The sequence below is a fragment of the Ovis canadensis genome, chromosome 21, assembly GCF_042477335.2.
Source record: "Ovis canadensis isolate MfBH-ARS-UI-01 breed Bighorn chromosome 21, ARS-UI_OviCan_v2, whole genome shotgun sequence".
Taxonomy (NCBI): Eukaryota; Metazoa; Chordata; class Mammalia; order Artiodactyla; family Bovidae; genus Ovis; species Ovis canadensis.
This window is the reverse complement of record NC_091265.1, coordinates 28742993-28758888: the sequence shown is the minus strand read 5'-3', so window position 1 is coordinate 28758888 and position 15896 is coordinate 28742993.

Below are 15896 nucleotides of genomic sequence, written 5' to 3'. Positions count from 1 at the left end.
CCACTCCAGTGTTCTTGCCTGGAGAGCCCCAGGGACAGGGGAGCCTGGTGGGCTGCCTTCTCTGGGGTCGCACAGCGTCGGACACGACTGAAGCGACTTAGCAGCAGCAGCAGCAGCAGCAGGGAAGCTTCTGGCCACAGAGTCCTGTGCGCCTCTCATCACTAGGTGGCTCTCTAGGCCTTTGGATTCCCCAAGATTTGATCTGAGACAGCTTCCAGTGAAGCAGGATAAAAGGATTTTCCAGTCATCTGAGCAGAGATATAAATGGCCCTATTCTTCCTGGCCTCTCCCAAAGAACAGGTCTGGGCCTGCGTGTACCTCAGGGAGATTAGCAACAGAGAGAAGAGAAGGCACTGCAGTTAAGCAGGGCATGGGGGACCTCCACTGGAGGCAGAGAGGGCCTGGCCAGAGCCCCGACTCCAGCTGAGATGCTCAATGGGACAGCGTCTCACACTACTTCCATCTCCATCATGAAGTGGAGACTGTAACACCGCAGACATCTCCTACAAGTTTCCGGCTTTTCCAAGTGCTTTCACCAACACTCTCTCCTTTGTCCCCATGACATCCCACTGCAGTGGGCGTTAGGCATTGCTGGTCCCACTTTGCAGGTGGGGAAACAGAGGGACTAAATGAAAACTTACTTGCCCGAGGTTACAAGGCAAGTAAGAGGCAGAGGCAGAACTTGCCAGTCTTCCCATTGTTCTGCGCCCTGCATTTTATAAATCACTGCCAATTACTTGATCCCCTTGTTCCTCACTATGGCATACTGATGACAAGTGGTCTCATTTGAAATAAAACTGTATTCATTTCACAGAGGAAATTGAGATTCAAGGAAGTCTAAGCAACCTGCCCATTTGGCAAGACTAAGGTCATAATTCACATTTCTAGATTTCCTCTTCAAACAGGCTTTTTAACCCAAACACCAAACACTGTAACTGGCCAAAAGGCCAATTTTCTCTACTTCCTGCCACATAGCATATAAATATTTAAATTCTTTTCAGATGTTTAGAAAAGCCCTTTTTCCTCTCTCCCACCAGACATGATCCTATAATTTCGATCAGTGTCAAAATCACCCCAATCTTTTACATGCTCCTGTTGTACATTTTGTCAACTGCGTGAATGAAGAAAGTAGAAAATAAAGGCATTGACAGAGGCCGAGGAGCAGGCAGGTAATAGAAGTGGCCAGTCTTCCCGAGCCCGCATGAGAAGCTTGTGGCACAGAACAGAGGTCTTCAGACTGGCTTCCAACCCTGGCCTGCCTGCACCAGCCACTTCAGCAGTGTAGGCGGAGCTGGGGCTGTTTCTCAAGCTGCCCGCTCACCCCGGGTGATTCAGAAGATCAGTCAGGACTGAGGATCATTCTGCTCCCATGATCTGCCCTTGTAAGCAGATCTTTTCCCTTAGCCGAAAGGAAATGATAATCTCATGAGAAGAAATGATACCAAACTGACCTAAAAGTCAGCTACAAGCATTAGCTCAGAGTTGGGAATCATTAAAAAGCCAACAGGACTTTGATCGTCCAAAGACTCCAGGTGAAATGGGAATAAATTCACAGTGAAGGAGGGGACTGCATCCTCTGGCCACATGATTTTCAGATTCCACAAATATTTGCTAGTGTCTGAAACATGGCAGACAGTATTGGAGGCTGCTTACATTTCAGTTCATTTCATGACCATCATGTAGAGACGACAGTGTCCTCCTTTCAGAGATGATAAAATGGTCAAGGGACTGACCTACAGTGCTTGCAAGTACCAGAGTTAGTTACATCCAGTCAGAAACAAGGGCACTGACCATCTCCTGGAAGTCCGCCTGGCCCTTTACTAAGAACTATGTGCATGATTTCCAATGGTCAGAGCCACCGTAACCAGCACGCAATGTCCTTTTTCCCACTTTTCAGATGAGAAAACCAACACTTAGAAAGGTTCTTTAACTCCCAGTGGCATCAGTAGGAAAAGGCAGAAATAGAATTCAGCCCAGGTCCACCTGGGCTGTGCCCTGTGGGTCCAAGTTGCTGTTGTTGCAGCTGTGATGGTTCCCCCACTGTTTTCCAACTCACTCTGGGCAATTGGTGTGCAGTGACACGTAGGGGCAAAGGTAAGCCCCCTGCCCCCACCTCTGCTCAGAGAGAGGACAGTAATTAAAGTCAGGCTGCAGGCTCCCTGATTCCTCACGCCATTGTGGGGTAGAGAACGGCTGCCTCTGGCAGCCACCCATGACCTGGGCCTGTGCCAAGGGGTTTCAGATTCTGCTGGAGTTCGGGCTACTGTTCAAATGTGTCCCGGGTTTCGCTGGGCCCTTTGGTCCCCTGCCACGCAATGAAGTCCTGCTGTTTGGGGCATAACTGATTGAGAGATTGGATTCTGGGCAGCACTCTGCACCCAGGACTCTGGTGTCCTGGGGCTCGCCTGGCACAAAGATGACCACCCACCACTGGGGCCTCGGAGGGAGGGCTGGCCAGGAGCAGGATGGAGCGCACAGCGAGGGGCCAGCGCTCTCCCGCCCGCTGCTGCGAGCCCTTTGTGCCGGTTTTGTTTTGTCTTCTGGGGTAAAGGCTCCCTCCTCCATCACCCCTTTAGGAACCAGCTCATGTGAAGGGGCCCGTTAGTCACGGATTCCGAGTCATTGTGGAGGGATCGGGCATTTTCAGTGCCGGAGCTTCCAGTGACCTTTTAAATACTGAGATGAAAAATAAAGATAAATCCAGAGCCCTTCCTCAGTGGATGCAGAGAAGAGAAAGGACCACAGAGTCTGAGGCTCTTTTCCTGCTCTCTGTAGAGGACTCTGGGCAACAGTAGTAACAATAACAGAGACAGGTTTAAAGAGGTCTTTATATAATGCCTGGGTCTCTATATACATTGTCTAATGGACCCATAACCCCCTGTGATATCATTATTGCCAACTGACAGAAGAAAAAGCTGAGACTCTGGTTTACTATTCTACCCAAGAGGTTCCCTGATAGCTCAGTTGATAAAGAATCGGTCTACAATGCAGGAGACTCCAGTTTGATTCCTGGTCGGGCAGATCCCCTGAGGAAGGGAAAGGCTACTCACTCCAGTATTCTTGGGCTTCCCTTGTGGCTCAGCTGGTAGAATCTGCCTGTATAGTCCACAGGATCGCAGAGTCAGACCCTACTGAGCGACTTTCGCTTTCACTTTTCCAAGGGCACACAGCTGAGAAGGCAGTGCAGGAATTCACATTCAGTTCTGTCTGGCTGCCTGACTCCAAAGATGCCCCTCAACATTCAGATCACCTAACCAATGTAGCCAAGACCTACCTGTGGTTGCTGTTCAGTCGCCCAGTCACGTCAGACTCTTTGTGACCCCATGGGCTACAGCACGCCAAGCTTCCCTGTCCTTCAGCATCTCTGAGAGCTTGCTCAAACTCATGTCCATTGAGTGACTAGGTAGGAGTTGCCAACTAGAGTAGGCTGGAACAGGAAATCAACTGGGAACCCTGAGGGAGCCTCCCTTAAAAATGAGGGCCCCATTATCTTACTCTTTCAACAATTACCATGGAATGGGGGGCTTAACCACAGTCATGTATTCCTCCCAGTTCCAGAGGCTGAAAGTTTGATATCAGGGGGCCAGTGGGATAGGGTCCTTGGAAAGGCCCCTGCTTCTTTCTATGTCCTCACAGTGTGGGGAAGAGAGTGAGGAAACTTTCTGGTGTCTTCTTTTACAGGCACTAATTCCATTCATAAAGAACTCCACCCTTATGACTTAATTAACTCCCAAAGGCTCCATCTCCAAATACCACCACAGTGGAGATTAAGGTTTCAACATTTAGATTTGAGGGAGGACACACACATTCAATCCATAACACTCGTAGTTCAGGCAAAGGCTTTAAAAGGAAAAGTTTATTACCCAAGTATATCCTAGAAAGAGAGGAAGGAGAGTGTCTGTGTTGTTGGGTCCCTGAGGTGGTGGTTCTGGACGAGTCCCAACCTAGAGCTCCTGGGAGGAGACTGTCTTCCCACAGTGCACATGGGACCTTTGCAGCAAATGGGGTCAGCTGCACCAACAGGTCTGTACCTGAAAGTAAGATGAGTTTCCAGCGGTGAAACCCAGGGTGAGAGCTGCCTATACAGTGTTTTTGCACAAATTTTAAAAAGAAGAAGGCATCCCCTTTTTGGGTGCCCAGTTTAGTGGCACGAGAATCAGCATGCGCTGGATTTTAGTTTCCACTCATCTCCTTGGCTGTGCAGACTCCACAGTGTATATGACCTGTATCACTCAGTGAAGCCGAGTTGTATGACAAGCAATGACAGCAGCAGATTTATCTTTAGACCCCAGTTCTAAACCCACATGAATGGCCAAGCCAGTCTGGATACCCTTTTTGGACTAAATGTCTATTTGGTCATGTAAGCCTCCAGGGTCTGGTATGCTCTGGGGAGAGGGGAGGACTCTAGCAGAGAGATAGTAAGAATTCATACAAATAAGACAGAAGGTATTTGAGCAGTCTGTAAAGAAACCCAGTTGCAGTTGTTCCCAGTTCTGTGGATTTGTTTATGCAAGTTAGACCACTCCGAGCTCCTTCACACTGAGTGCGGCTCTTATGTCTCTATCTTCTGCGACCACGTGTGTGTGCTTAGTCTCTCAGTCGTGTCCGACTCTTTACAACCCCATGGACTGTAGCCCACCATGCTCCTCTGTCCATGGCGATTCTCCAAGCAAGAACACTGGAGTGGGTTACCATGCCTTCTTCCAGGGGATCTTCCTGACCCAGGGATCGAACCTATGACCATACATAGTGGGAATTCTCATGGTCAGGCATGAACAGCTTGATGGAAAAAATTGCCCTTAAGCATAATGTATGATCCTTTTAATGTACTGTTGAACTTGATTTGCTAATATTTTGTTGAGGATTTTGTTTCAATATTCCTCAGGGATATTGGCTTGTAATTTTCTTTCTTTGTAGTGTTGTCTGGCTGTGGTGTGTCAATGAAAAAAATCTTGCCAGCCATATCAGTAAACAAAAGATATTGTAGCCATCAAGCCACTAAAGGGATTCATCAACTCACTGAAGGGATTCAGGATGGAGACGGATGCACTGTCCATTGCCAAGTCCTCAGCCTCTGCAGTCTCCTCCAGCTGCTCAGACTAAGGGGATTCAGGGTGAGAAAGCACAGGATTCTGGCCCCCAGGAAGCTGAGATGCTTATCAAAGGAATGATTTCAGTGAGCCCAGACCCTTGCATCTTTCCATATATAGAAAAGTGCTAAATTCCTTAACTGGAGAATTAACTTGTGTGTGTGTGTGTGTGTGTGTGTGTGTGTGTGTGTGGTGTGTGTGCCAAGTTGCTTTAGTCATGTCTGACTCTGTAACCCAGTGGACTGTAGCCACCACAGTGGACTATCCATGGGGTTCTCCAGGCCAGAGTACAGAAATGGGTTGCCACGCCCTCCTCTAGGGTAACTTCCCAACTGACAGATCAAATCCATGTCTCTTATATCTCCTGCATTGGCAGGTGATTCCACCTGAGATATCTGGTTTTCTTTAATTAATAGTGATCTTTTGATGTTCCGACTACCTGGTCTTTGATGTTAAAAACGCCTATATATCCTGGCTCCTCCCTTACCTCTTTGGAAACAGTCTCTGAGATGCTGTGTCCTGGATTTAAGTCCTCAGTTTTACCCACGGAATAAAGCATAATTCTCAACATTTAAGTTGTGGGTTTTTTGGTTTTTTTTTTAAGTTGTCAAGTATCAGGGAGATGCTAGCCTCACACAATGCAGCTGGCTTGACAATGATCAGACAGGGCCATGAGCTGTGCCCCATAGATGGGTAGGGCCACAGGCTGTAATCCACAACTGGACAGGGTGCTGGCTGTGCCATGCTGTGGGGCTGGCTCCCTGACTGGGTTGAGCCACCGACAGTGCTCAATAATCAACCTGGGCCTTAAGCTCTGAGACTGGGAAGGATTAGTATGCTACCTCCCCAGCTGGGCGAGGCCACAATCGGTGCTCTGATGCTATGCAGAGTTGCTGGCCTGGCTCCCTGCCCAAACAGGGCAGCAAACTGGGCTCAGAGGTTGCTCAGGGTCTCTAGCCAGGCTTTCTTGTCAACCAGATCTGGAGGCTATGCTCAGCAAACAGTCAGGGCTGGGGGCTTGGCACCCTGTCTGGGTGGGGCCATAGGATGAGATCTACAGCCAGATGACCCTTTGGCTGCGAACCCAGCCTGGGCAGAACTGCCCACAGAGTTCCCTGGCCAGAGAGGGCCACAGCTCGGCTCTGCGGTTAAGCAGGACCACTGGCTGGGCCCTCTGCTCAGGTGCCACCACCAGGAGGAACAAAGTCGGCCAAGACCCATGTGCTGTGCTGCTTCCTGTCTAGCTGACCCCTGGTCATCTAACCCTACTGATTCACACCCCTCCAGGGATTCCTGGGAGATGAGACAGGGCAAGTAGTCCTCCCAGGAGGCATCCTGGAACACTGAGGAAGCTGGATGTCAACCTTGAACTCTCTTCCTCCCACAGGAGAAGAGGGAGGCCCTGGGGGACCCTTCAGAGAGCAACGCCAGCCTTGGGGAGAGGTGATGCAAAGTGAAATCCCGCTCTTCTAATGCACTGTTCCCTGGTTTCCGTGATCCCAGGGAATGCCTCAGCCCCACTTCTGGGTTCTGGAACCTTCAGAGAGGCATCTTATTGTGCACAGTTGCTAGTCAGTCTTTCTGTGAAATAGGTGGAAGGAACCACCTCTTCCACCATCTCGCTGACATCCCTCCTCCTGACTAATATTTCTTTATTACTATTTCCTGCCTTGAAAAAATAGTCATTCTTACACTGCTGCCAAACAAATAGAATCATGACTTAGATGGTTAATTTCATGTGTGTGTGCTGAGTCATGTCCAGCTCTTTGTGACCCTAAGGACTGTAGCCTTCCAGGCTCCTCCATCCATGGGATTCTCCAGTCAAGAATATTGGAGTGGGTTGACCTACCCTCCTCCAGGGGATCTCCCCAGTCCAGAAATCAAACCTACAACTCTTGTGTCTCCTGTATTGCAGATAGGTTCTTTACCCACTGAGTCACCTGGGAAGCCCCCAATTTCATGTTTTTAACAATTCTACTAATTTCTGACTTTAACAAAAACTTCTCCTTTTGGAAAATGAAAAGTGGTGGCCTTTCATGGGGTAAATATTGCAAAGGCAATAAAACAGGGCTAGAGACACTGATGAGGACCAGGTTTGGATAGCAGCTTAGTCACAAGTTCCCAGAGGCAAGTGGAACTTGAACTTGGGAATCCGTTGGGGGAAAAAGAAGTTGAGAGGGGCAGGTGAGACATTCAGCACTATTAGAATCCAGGAACAGCAGTCACGTGAAAGGCAGTATCTTAGTTCCAAGCCATCCTCAGAGGCATCTTGAGGCAGTGGCTGGAGCTGGCAGAGCATTTGGTAGCAGGGAAGCACAGCGTCTGTCCAATAGTAAGGAGGGCCACATGGTAAGCCTCTGAGTCCCTGTACGTCAGACACAGGTAGTCCCTGGAGGTACAACAATGAAGGGGACATACACAGTGCCTGGGCTTACAAGCCTCAAATGCAGACAGAGGGCCAGGCCCCAGCTGAGTGAGCTGGGTTTCCTGACAGAGCTCCGGAACACAGCTGAACTCGAGCGAGGGACAGGACCAAAGCGGTGCCACGCAGATCAGACACACAGAGAGGAGGGTGGGGGAAAGGTGCCCCACCTGAGCACACAGATGCTTGTTTGCTTCCCCACCACCATCACTGGGCCAGTGGACCCCCTCCTGGTGAGAAGCAGACCCCTTAGGCCCTGGCAGGATAGGTTCTTCCCGGCCCAGAGGCTGAGTATTTGCAGCCAAGCGATGCTGGATGCAGTGAGTTTTAATAGCCTCAGAGAGCGTCACAAGTAGGAGGAGACACAGGAGACGCGGGTGTGGTACCTGGGTTGGGAAGACCCCCTGGAGGAGGACATGGTGACCCACTCAGTATTCTTGCCTGGAGGATCCAGTGGACAGAGGAGCCTGGCGGGGTACAGCACACAGGGTCGCAGAGTCAGACAGGACTGAAGCGACTGAGCATGCACACACGCCACAAGTCAGCCCTCTGTCGGATGCACTCATTCCGCCAAGCCCGGGCTTACTCCGAGCTGCTCAGTCTGCTTCCAACCTTCTTCAGTCTGAGGAGAGCCCACCCTCAAATTGTGGACAGCTCTGACAGGCTGTGTTACATCTGTTCCGAGTCCCTTTCCTGGTATTCCTATTCCCCTAAAATGAAATGAAATCAAATCAAATGAGATAAAATAAAACAAAACAAAATAAGGCATGGTTAATTCTCCAAGCCAGGCTTCAGCAATATGTGAACCGTGAACTCCCTGATGTTCAAGCTGGTTTTAGAAAAGGCAGAGGAACCAGAGATCAAATTGCCAACATCTGCTGGATCATGCAAAAAGCAAGAGAGTTCCAGAAAAACATCTATTTCTGCTTTATTGACTATGCCAAAGCCTTTGACTATGTGGATCACAATAAACTGTGGGAAATTCTGAAAGAGATGGGAATACCAGACCACCTGACCTGCCTCTTGAGACATCTGTATGCAGGTCAGGAAGCAACAGTTAGAACTGGACATGGAACAACAGACTGGTGCCAAATAGGAAAAGGAGTACATCAAGGCTGTATATTGTCACCCTGCTTATTTAACTTCTATGCAGAGTATATCATGAGAAATGCTGGGCTGGAAGAAACACGAGCTGGAATCAAGACTGCCGGGAGAAATATCAATAACCTCAGATATGCAGATGACACCACCCTTATGGCAGAAAGTGAAGAGGAACTAAAAAGCCTCTTGATGAAAGTGAAAGAGGAGAGTGAAAAAGTTGGCTTAAAGCTCAACATTCAGAAAACGAAAATCATGGCATCCGGTCCCATCACTTCATGGCAAATAGATGGGGAAACAATGGAAACAGTGTCAGACTTTATTTTTTTGGGCTCCAAAATCACTGCAGATGGTGACTGCAGCCATGAAATTAAAAGACGCTTACTCCTTGGAAGAAAAGTTATGACCAACCTATATAGCATATTCAAAAGCAGAGACATTACTTTGCTGACTAAGGTCCATCTAGTCAAGGCTATGTTTTTTCCTGTGGTCATGTATGGATGTGAGAGTTGGACTGTGAAGAAGGCTGAGCGCCGAAGAATTGATGCTTTTGAACTGTGGTGTTGGAGAAGACTCTTGAGAATCCCTTGGACTGCAAGGAGATCCAACCAGTCCATTCTGAAGGAGATCAGCCCTGGGATTTCTTTGGAAGAAATGATGCTAAAGCTGAAGCTCCAGTCCTTTGGCCACCTCATGCAAAGAGTTGACTCATTGGAAAAGACTCTGATGCTGGGAGGGATTGGGGGCAGGAGGAAAAGAGGACGACTAAGGATGAGATGGCTGGATGGCATCACGGACTCGATGGACATGAGTCTGAGTGAACTCTGGGAGTTGGTGATGGACCGGGAGGTCTGGCGTGCTGTGATTCATGGGGTCAAAAAGAGTCGGACACGACTGAGAGACTGAACTGAACTGAACATAAGTCTTGTGTAAGTACACATACACACACACACATGCAAAAAAAAAAAAAAAAACCTTTGTGTGGCACAATAAATAGGATTTAATTTTGCTTGTCATAGTGTTCATTCCTTTATAGTTTCCTAGGACTGCTATAACAAAGTCCCACAAACTAATTGGTGGCTTCGAAAAATAGCAACGTACCGTCTCACAGTCTTAGAGGCTAGCAGTCTGAAATCAAGGTGTCGGTGGGGTCTCCGTGAAGGTGCTGGAGAAACATGCTTCCCGGTCTCTTCTAGCTTCTGCTATTTGTGGGCAACCTCTGGCACGCCTTAGCTTATAGACACACCTTGCAATCACATGGCTATCTTCTCCCTGCATATCTTCACACTGTCTTCCCTCTGCATCTATCTCTGGGTCCAAATTTCTCCTTTTTATAAGGACACCAGTCATACTGGAATAGCTTCCACCCTAGTGACTTCATTTTAATTTGATAACCTCTGACAACTTAAGACCCTATTTCCAAATGAGGTCACATTCTGAGGATCTGTCTGGGGAGTTAAGACTTTTGAGGGAATACAATCCAATCCATAACATTTATTCTAGGTAATAAGTGATCTTGAGACTGTTGTCAAAAATCTAGCCAGGTATTCTTCTTCCTCCTCCCCTCCCCTCCCTCTCCTTCCCTACCATCACATTCTATGAAAAAATAAGAATGATTTTTCTCAACTTGGAATATGTTTCTAAGAACATCACATTTTGAAAGTGAAAAAGTCTTTCATTTAGCAATTAAACTAGCTAGTACTTTGTGACATCTCTCAGATTATTTTCCTGTATTGCTTCTTCACTCTCATATTAGCACTAAACATCTCCTGTATCTATAATTTGAACTAACTGTCCAACTCAATTTTAGACTCATTGAGAACAGGGCTTCTAGTTATGGTTAATCTCAAGGAAGAAAATTCTGGTCACACTCTATACATGAAACAATGACTGAAAGCATGTTTTAATATCCACTGTGCCTGCCACCAAGTGCACTTTTTTTTTTTAAGTCACTCAGTCATGTCTGACGCTTTGTAACCCCATGGACTATATACTCCATGGAATTCTCCAGGCCATAATACTGGAATGGGTAGTCTTTCCTTTCTCCAGGGGATCTTCCCAACCCAGGGATCAAACCCAGGTCTCCCGTACTGCAGGTGGATTCTTTACCAGCTAAGCCACAAAGGAAACCCCAAGAATACTGGAGTGGGCAGCTTATCCCTTCTCCAGCAGATCTTTCCAACCCAGGAACCGAATTGGGGTCTTGTGCATTGCAGGTGGATTCTTTACCAGCTGAGCCACCAGGGAAGCCCAAGAACACTGGAGTGGGCAGCTTGTCCCTTCTCCAGCAGATCTGTCCAACCCAGGAATGGAATTGGGGCCACAGCATTGCGGGCGGATTCTTTACCAACTGAGCCACAAAGGGAAGCCCAACAACACTGGGGTGGGCAGCTTATCCCTTCTCCAGATCTTCCCAACCCAGGGATTGCATTGGGGCCTCGTGCGCTGCGGGCAGATTCTTTACCAGCTGAGCTACCAGGGAAGCCCTCCCACCAAGTGCACTGCTCCAGGCAAAATAACTTTGTCCTTTGGTTCAACAACATTACTAGCATAGTTGTTCTTGCCACGTACATGAATCCTGCCACAATTAGGGTTTCCACAGAAAGTAGGCTCTCTTTGAACATTAGCTCTTTAGCAAATAGTGGCATATGGCCATTTGACCATATGCCTGCCATAAGTCTGGGGAAAGGTCCAATGTGAAGTTTCTTTTTCAACTTTAAAGCCCCATACAATTCACTCAATAATCATTTATTACATGTAATTATTGCCAAATTCCAGAAAATGATAGGAATGCAGAGGTTAGTACCACCCTCTATAGACAAGTCAGAGGAATAAATATCTGCTATTATAATAGTATGATTAACTGCAAGAAGATAAGCCTGGAGGTCTTGGAGTAGCATAGTTGATTCCATGGTAGAGGCACTTAACTGATTCAGAAAGGTTTTAAAAGGTGACACTTAAGCTGAGAATGAAAGGTTTAGTGGAAACGAACAAGCAGAGAAAATGGGGATTACATTCTAGGTATAGGCAGAAGAGGGGTAAATTCATGAAAGCGCCACGGATATAGAGCATTCAAGCACCTATCTATAGTTGGTACTAGATTCCTACAACATGGAGACTAGAGGGGAGTGGGAGGGACTGGAGCAGTGACAGGAGAGGCTGACAGGACCCGTGTGTTTGAGCTACCAATTCTAAACTTTACCTTGAAAGTGACAAAAACACTGAAGGATTATAAGCAAAGGAGTGATGACACAGAGTTGCTTTTTTAGCACTAACGCATCATCCAGCAATGAGGAGGATGAGTTAAAGGATGGAGAGTTCAGAGATAACGAGGTCTTTAGATCATTGCAGGAGATGAGGTGAGGGGTGATGAGGACCCCAACCAAGGAAGGGGCTGGGACAGAAGAGCAGAGGAGACACAGGAACAGGGCCTTTCCAACTGCAGGCCCAACCTACTAGTGAGTTGTAACAGCAATCAATGGATAATAGCCAGGCTTTATTAACAAATAGGAAAAAATATATTGATGTACCACACAGTTCCTACATGAATCAGGGCTTTGTAAAGAAAACACACACACACATACACACAACGTCAATTATCTACCAAAACAGATCATTGAATATTAATACAGATAATAATCTACTATTTAAATTATTAAATATGGGTATGTTTGTATGAATATAGTTATATTGAGTTAGGATATAAAATTAAGTTTTTCTGAAGATCATGAATAAAAATATTTCAAACATACTGACTTAGAGACTAGTTCAGAATAGGCCTTGGTAACCATTTGGACAAGATGAGAGGCTACAAGAAAAAAATGTGGCTAGGTTGACAATGGCTATTCAGGTATGTTTAACTTTGGGACAAAAAGTTGAAGGAGTTTATGCCCCGCCCCACCCCCTGAGAAGCTATACAGGAAATAAACGGGAAACTGCTCTAGGATGGAGGAAAGAAGCTGAGGCTGCAACGATAGATCTTGGGGTTGTCAGGGCATTCGTGATCAAGGAAGCCTTGGGAAGTGCCACCCTCACATGGAGAGAATATGTGGACTGTGAACAGCAAAGGGCAGAAGTGAGGGCACCCGGGGGCACACCAGAGTGTGAGAGCACCAGCAAGCAGAGGAAGAAGTCCTGGCCAGAAAGTTAGAAGGGAAACCAGACTTCCAAAGACCCAAGAGGAGTTTCAGGAAGATGGAGCCCAGTTGTTCAGATGCAGCGCAAAGGCCTTGAAAGTTTGAGGCCAAAGACTCTACAGTTGGTAACTGGGGCTTCATGAAAACAATCTGGGGGAAATAACGGGCAGAAGTAGGCTTCCCTGGTGGCTCAGACGGTAAAGAGTCTACCTGCAGTGCAGGAGACCCGGCTTCGATCCCTGGGTCAGGGAGATCCTCTGGAGAAGGAAATGGCAACCCACTCTAGTATTCTTGCCTGGAAAATCCCATGGATGGAGAAGCCTGGGAGGCTACAGTCCATGGGGTCATAAAGAATCGGTCACGGCTGAGCGATTTCATTTCATTTCAATGGGCAGAAGTAGATTGACTAACTGTACCAGTTTGCATAGGATTGGGGGGTTTCATGCTACATGGCACTTTCAATGCTAACACTGGACAGTGCTATGCAAACTGGGATGGTTGGTCACCTTAGGACTCAACATAGTTAAGGTTTAAGTTGCAGATGAGATGGAGGCAAAAAGTGTGGATTCTTTTTCTGAGAGACTCCAACTCTAAAAAGAAGAATGTAGAGTAATATTCCCTGTAGAGAAGGAAACAGGATCAACAGTTTTAGACTTCTTTATTCCTCCTCTTTCTTACTTTAAAGCCATGCTAAAGGCTTAGTTCTACAATGAAAGGAACAAGTGAGGATGAGGTTGCAGCTGTAAGAGACTAGGGATAATTAATGGGGCAGCATCTTGTCCTCAAGAAGCAGAAGAGGCAGACGCTGAGTCCTGAAGGAAGAAGGTCCCACCTGCTTGAGAGAAAGTTCCATGTGTGTAAGTGGGGATGGGAAATCGAAGGGGATTACAACAGATGCTTTCCATCTTGTCAGGACATGGAGTGAGGAGACAGGTGGGACTGAGGCTTGAAGGGAGATGAGCAAAGGCGTGGAACAGCTGTTCAGATGTAAGAAGACTAAAACACATTCCAGGAAACAAGGAATGCCCAGCTGAGATGGGGAGTCATGAACATGCAGAGTACAATGTAATTATTATTACTAACTAAGCTAAGGTCCCCAGCCTGTCCAAAGTCATACAACTGCAAGCATATTATAACATACTTCCATTCTTGAAAAATATCTGATGCTGTTTTAGTCTCTGAGTCATGTCCAACGCTTTGTGGCCCCTTGGACTATAGCCCACCAAGCTCCTCTATCCACAGGATTTCCCAGGCAAGAATACTGGAGTGGGTTGCCATTTCCTTGTTTAGGGGATCTTCTTGACCCAGGGATCAAACCCACATCTCTTCCTTACAGGTAGATTCTTTCCATTGAGCCAAGGAAGCTCCTTGAAAAAATCTACCATTGCACTTAAGAATTGTCTATGGGCAAGTATATGGTTAAACAGGAGACAAAAATACTTGCTAAACAGGCTTTAGGGAAAAATGACATGAGAGAAAGCAACAGTGTGTTCAGCCTTTGGCAGGACTGTTACTAAATGGGCACTCCTCACAGTACTGCTGTAGGGGGCACAATCCGACACACACGAGCCCAGGCTGGAAAGTAACACAGGGAGCAGAATCAGAGATCGGGCAGTTTGGAACCTACAGAGGGGCCAAGCACACATTCCCAGCACCCTGCATGGCTTTGCACCTTGACCTAATGCCAAGTCTTGGCTGCCTGATACTAAGAACTCTCTCTCCTTCTTGGTGGGCATTTATACATACCCTATGCCAAATCCCCATGATAATCCTTTGAGATAGTTCTCCAGCTGGGCCAACGGGGAAGACTGTGTTTCAATATGGTTAACTAGTCCATGACTGGTAAATTAGCAGGGATGAGGTGTAGCTAAGCTGACTGACTTAGCCCCTCCCTTTGCCTTTCTTTATTTTCACCTGTAACAATGAGGATAATAACAATATCTAAGCAGAGGCCTTTGTAAGTATTAAATGAGATCACGTATGTGAAAGTGCCAGGCACCCCCACAGACGCTGCTCATTTATTTGTCCAGCACAGCAGTTTTCAACTGGTAGCAATTTTGCCCCCAGGGGATCTGTGGCAATGGGGATATTTTTGCTTGTCACAAGTAGGGGGATGCTATTGGTCTCTAGTGGGTACAGGCCAGGGATGCTGCTAAAAATTCTACTGTGCACAACCCCCACAACAAAGAATTCACCTGCCCAAAATGTCAGTGGTAGTGAGGTAGACCCCTGCTAGCAGCATAATGCAGAGGACTGGGAATCACACACGCTAACAAAGCACAACAGGGTCTCACAAGTAACAGGTCGCAGTGATAGGATGCTTGTAGATCTGGATCTTGGACCCACTACGTGCTTTTGGCAAGGTATTTAACCTGTCTGCATCTTACCTTTCAAATGGGGATCATAATAGCATAAAGTCACCTCAATAAGTTAAATTATTGCTGAATAATTTTCTGCTAGCACAATGAAATTACTCACTTGTCACCACCTTGAAATTTAATAGACACCAAGTGTCTGAAGATGCCAAGAGTTCTTTTCATAGTTAACAAGGCTCGCTGCTGTATTTCCCGTAGTGCCTTCTCAAGACAGCTTTTCTTCAGAAGTGACTTCAGGATAGCATTGAAAGTTGTCTGCCATGGCTCAGTACCATTTGTTCTTTCCCCAAATTCTTTTCTAAAAAGATGGCAGTACTTTTGATTTACACAAACACTGACCTAGATTCTAAAATCTTTTGCCTAACACTGGGTTTCAACTTTCTCCCATGTAGACACTCTTACCCTCTATCTTGGCTACCTGAATAGAAGCAGCTCTCTGCTCTACAATATAATCAGTAGGCAATATCTTCTATTGAAGGGGTGTTGGTCTCTCGACATTTTCACCAGAAAAGTCTACAGAACTGAAGGGCCCCCTTTCTTCTTTCCAGCGGCTCACTTCCCACCCACTCTTTCCTCCTCTGCCCCTCAACCATCCTGCTATGCTGCCACTTCATGGCTGGTTAAAATATGTCTCTTTTCCCCAATCTCCCTATGATAATCAGATCAGACTCCTCTCCAGGGCTCCTTCAGGTTCTATTCATCAAACCTGCTATCCAGGGAAGACTCCCTTGGAAACTTCACACCTTCCCTACTCCCTTTCTAGGAGAGAATGTAG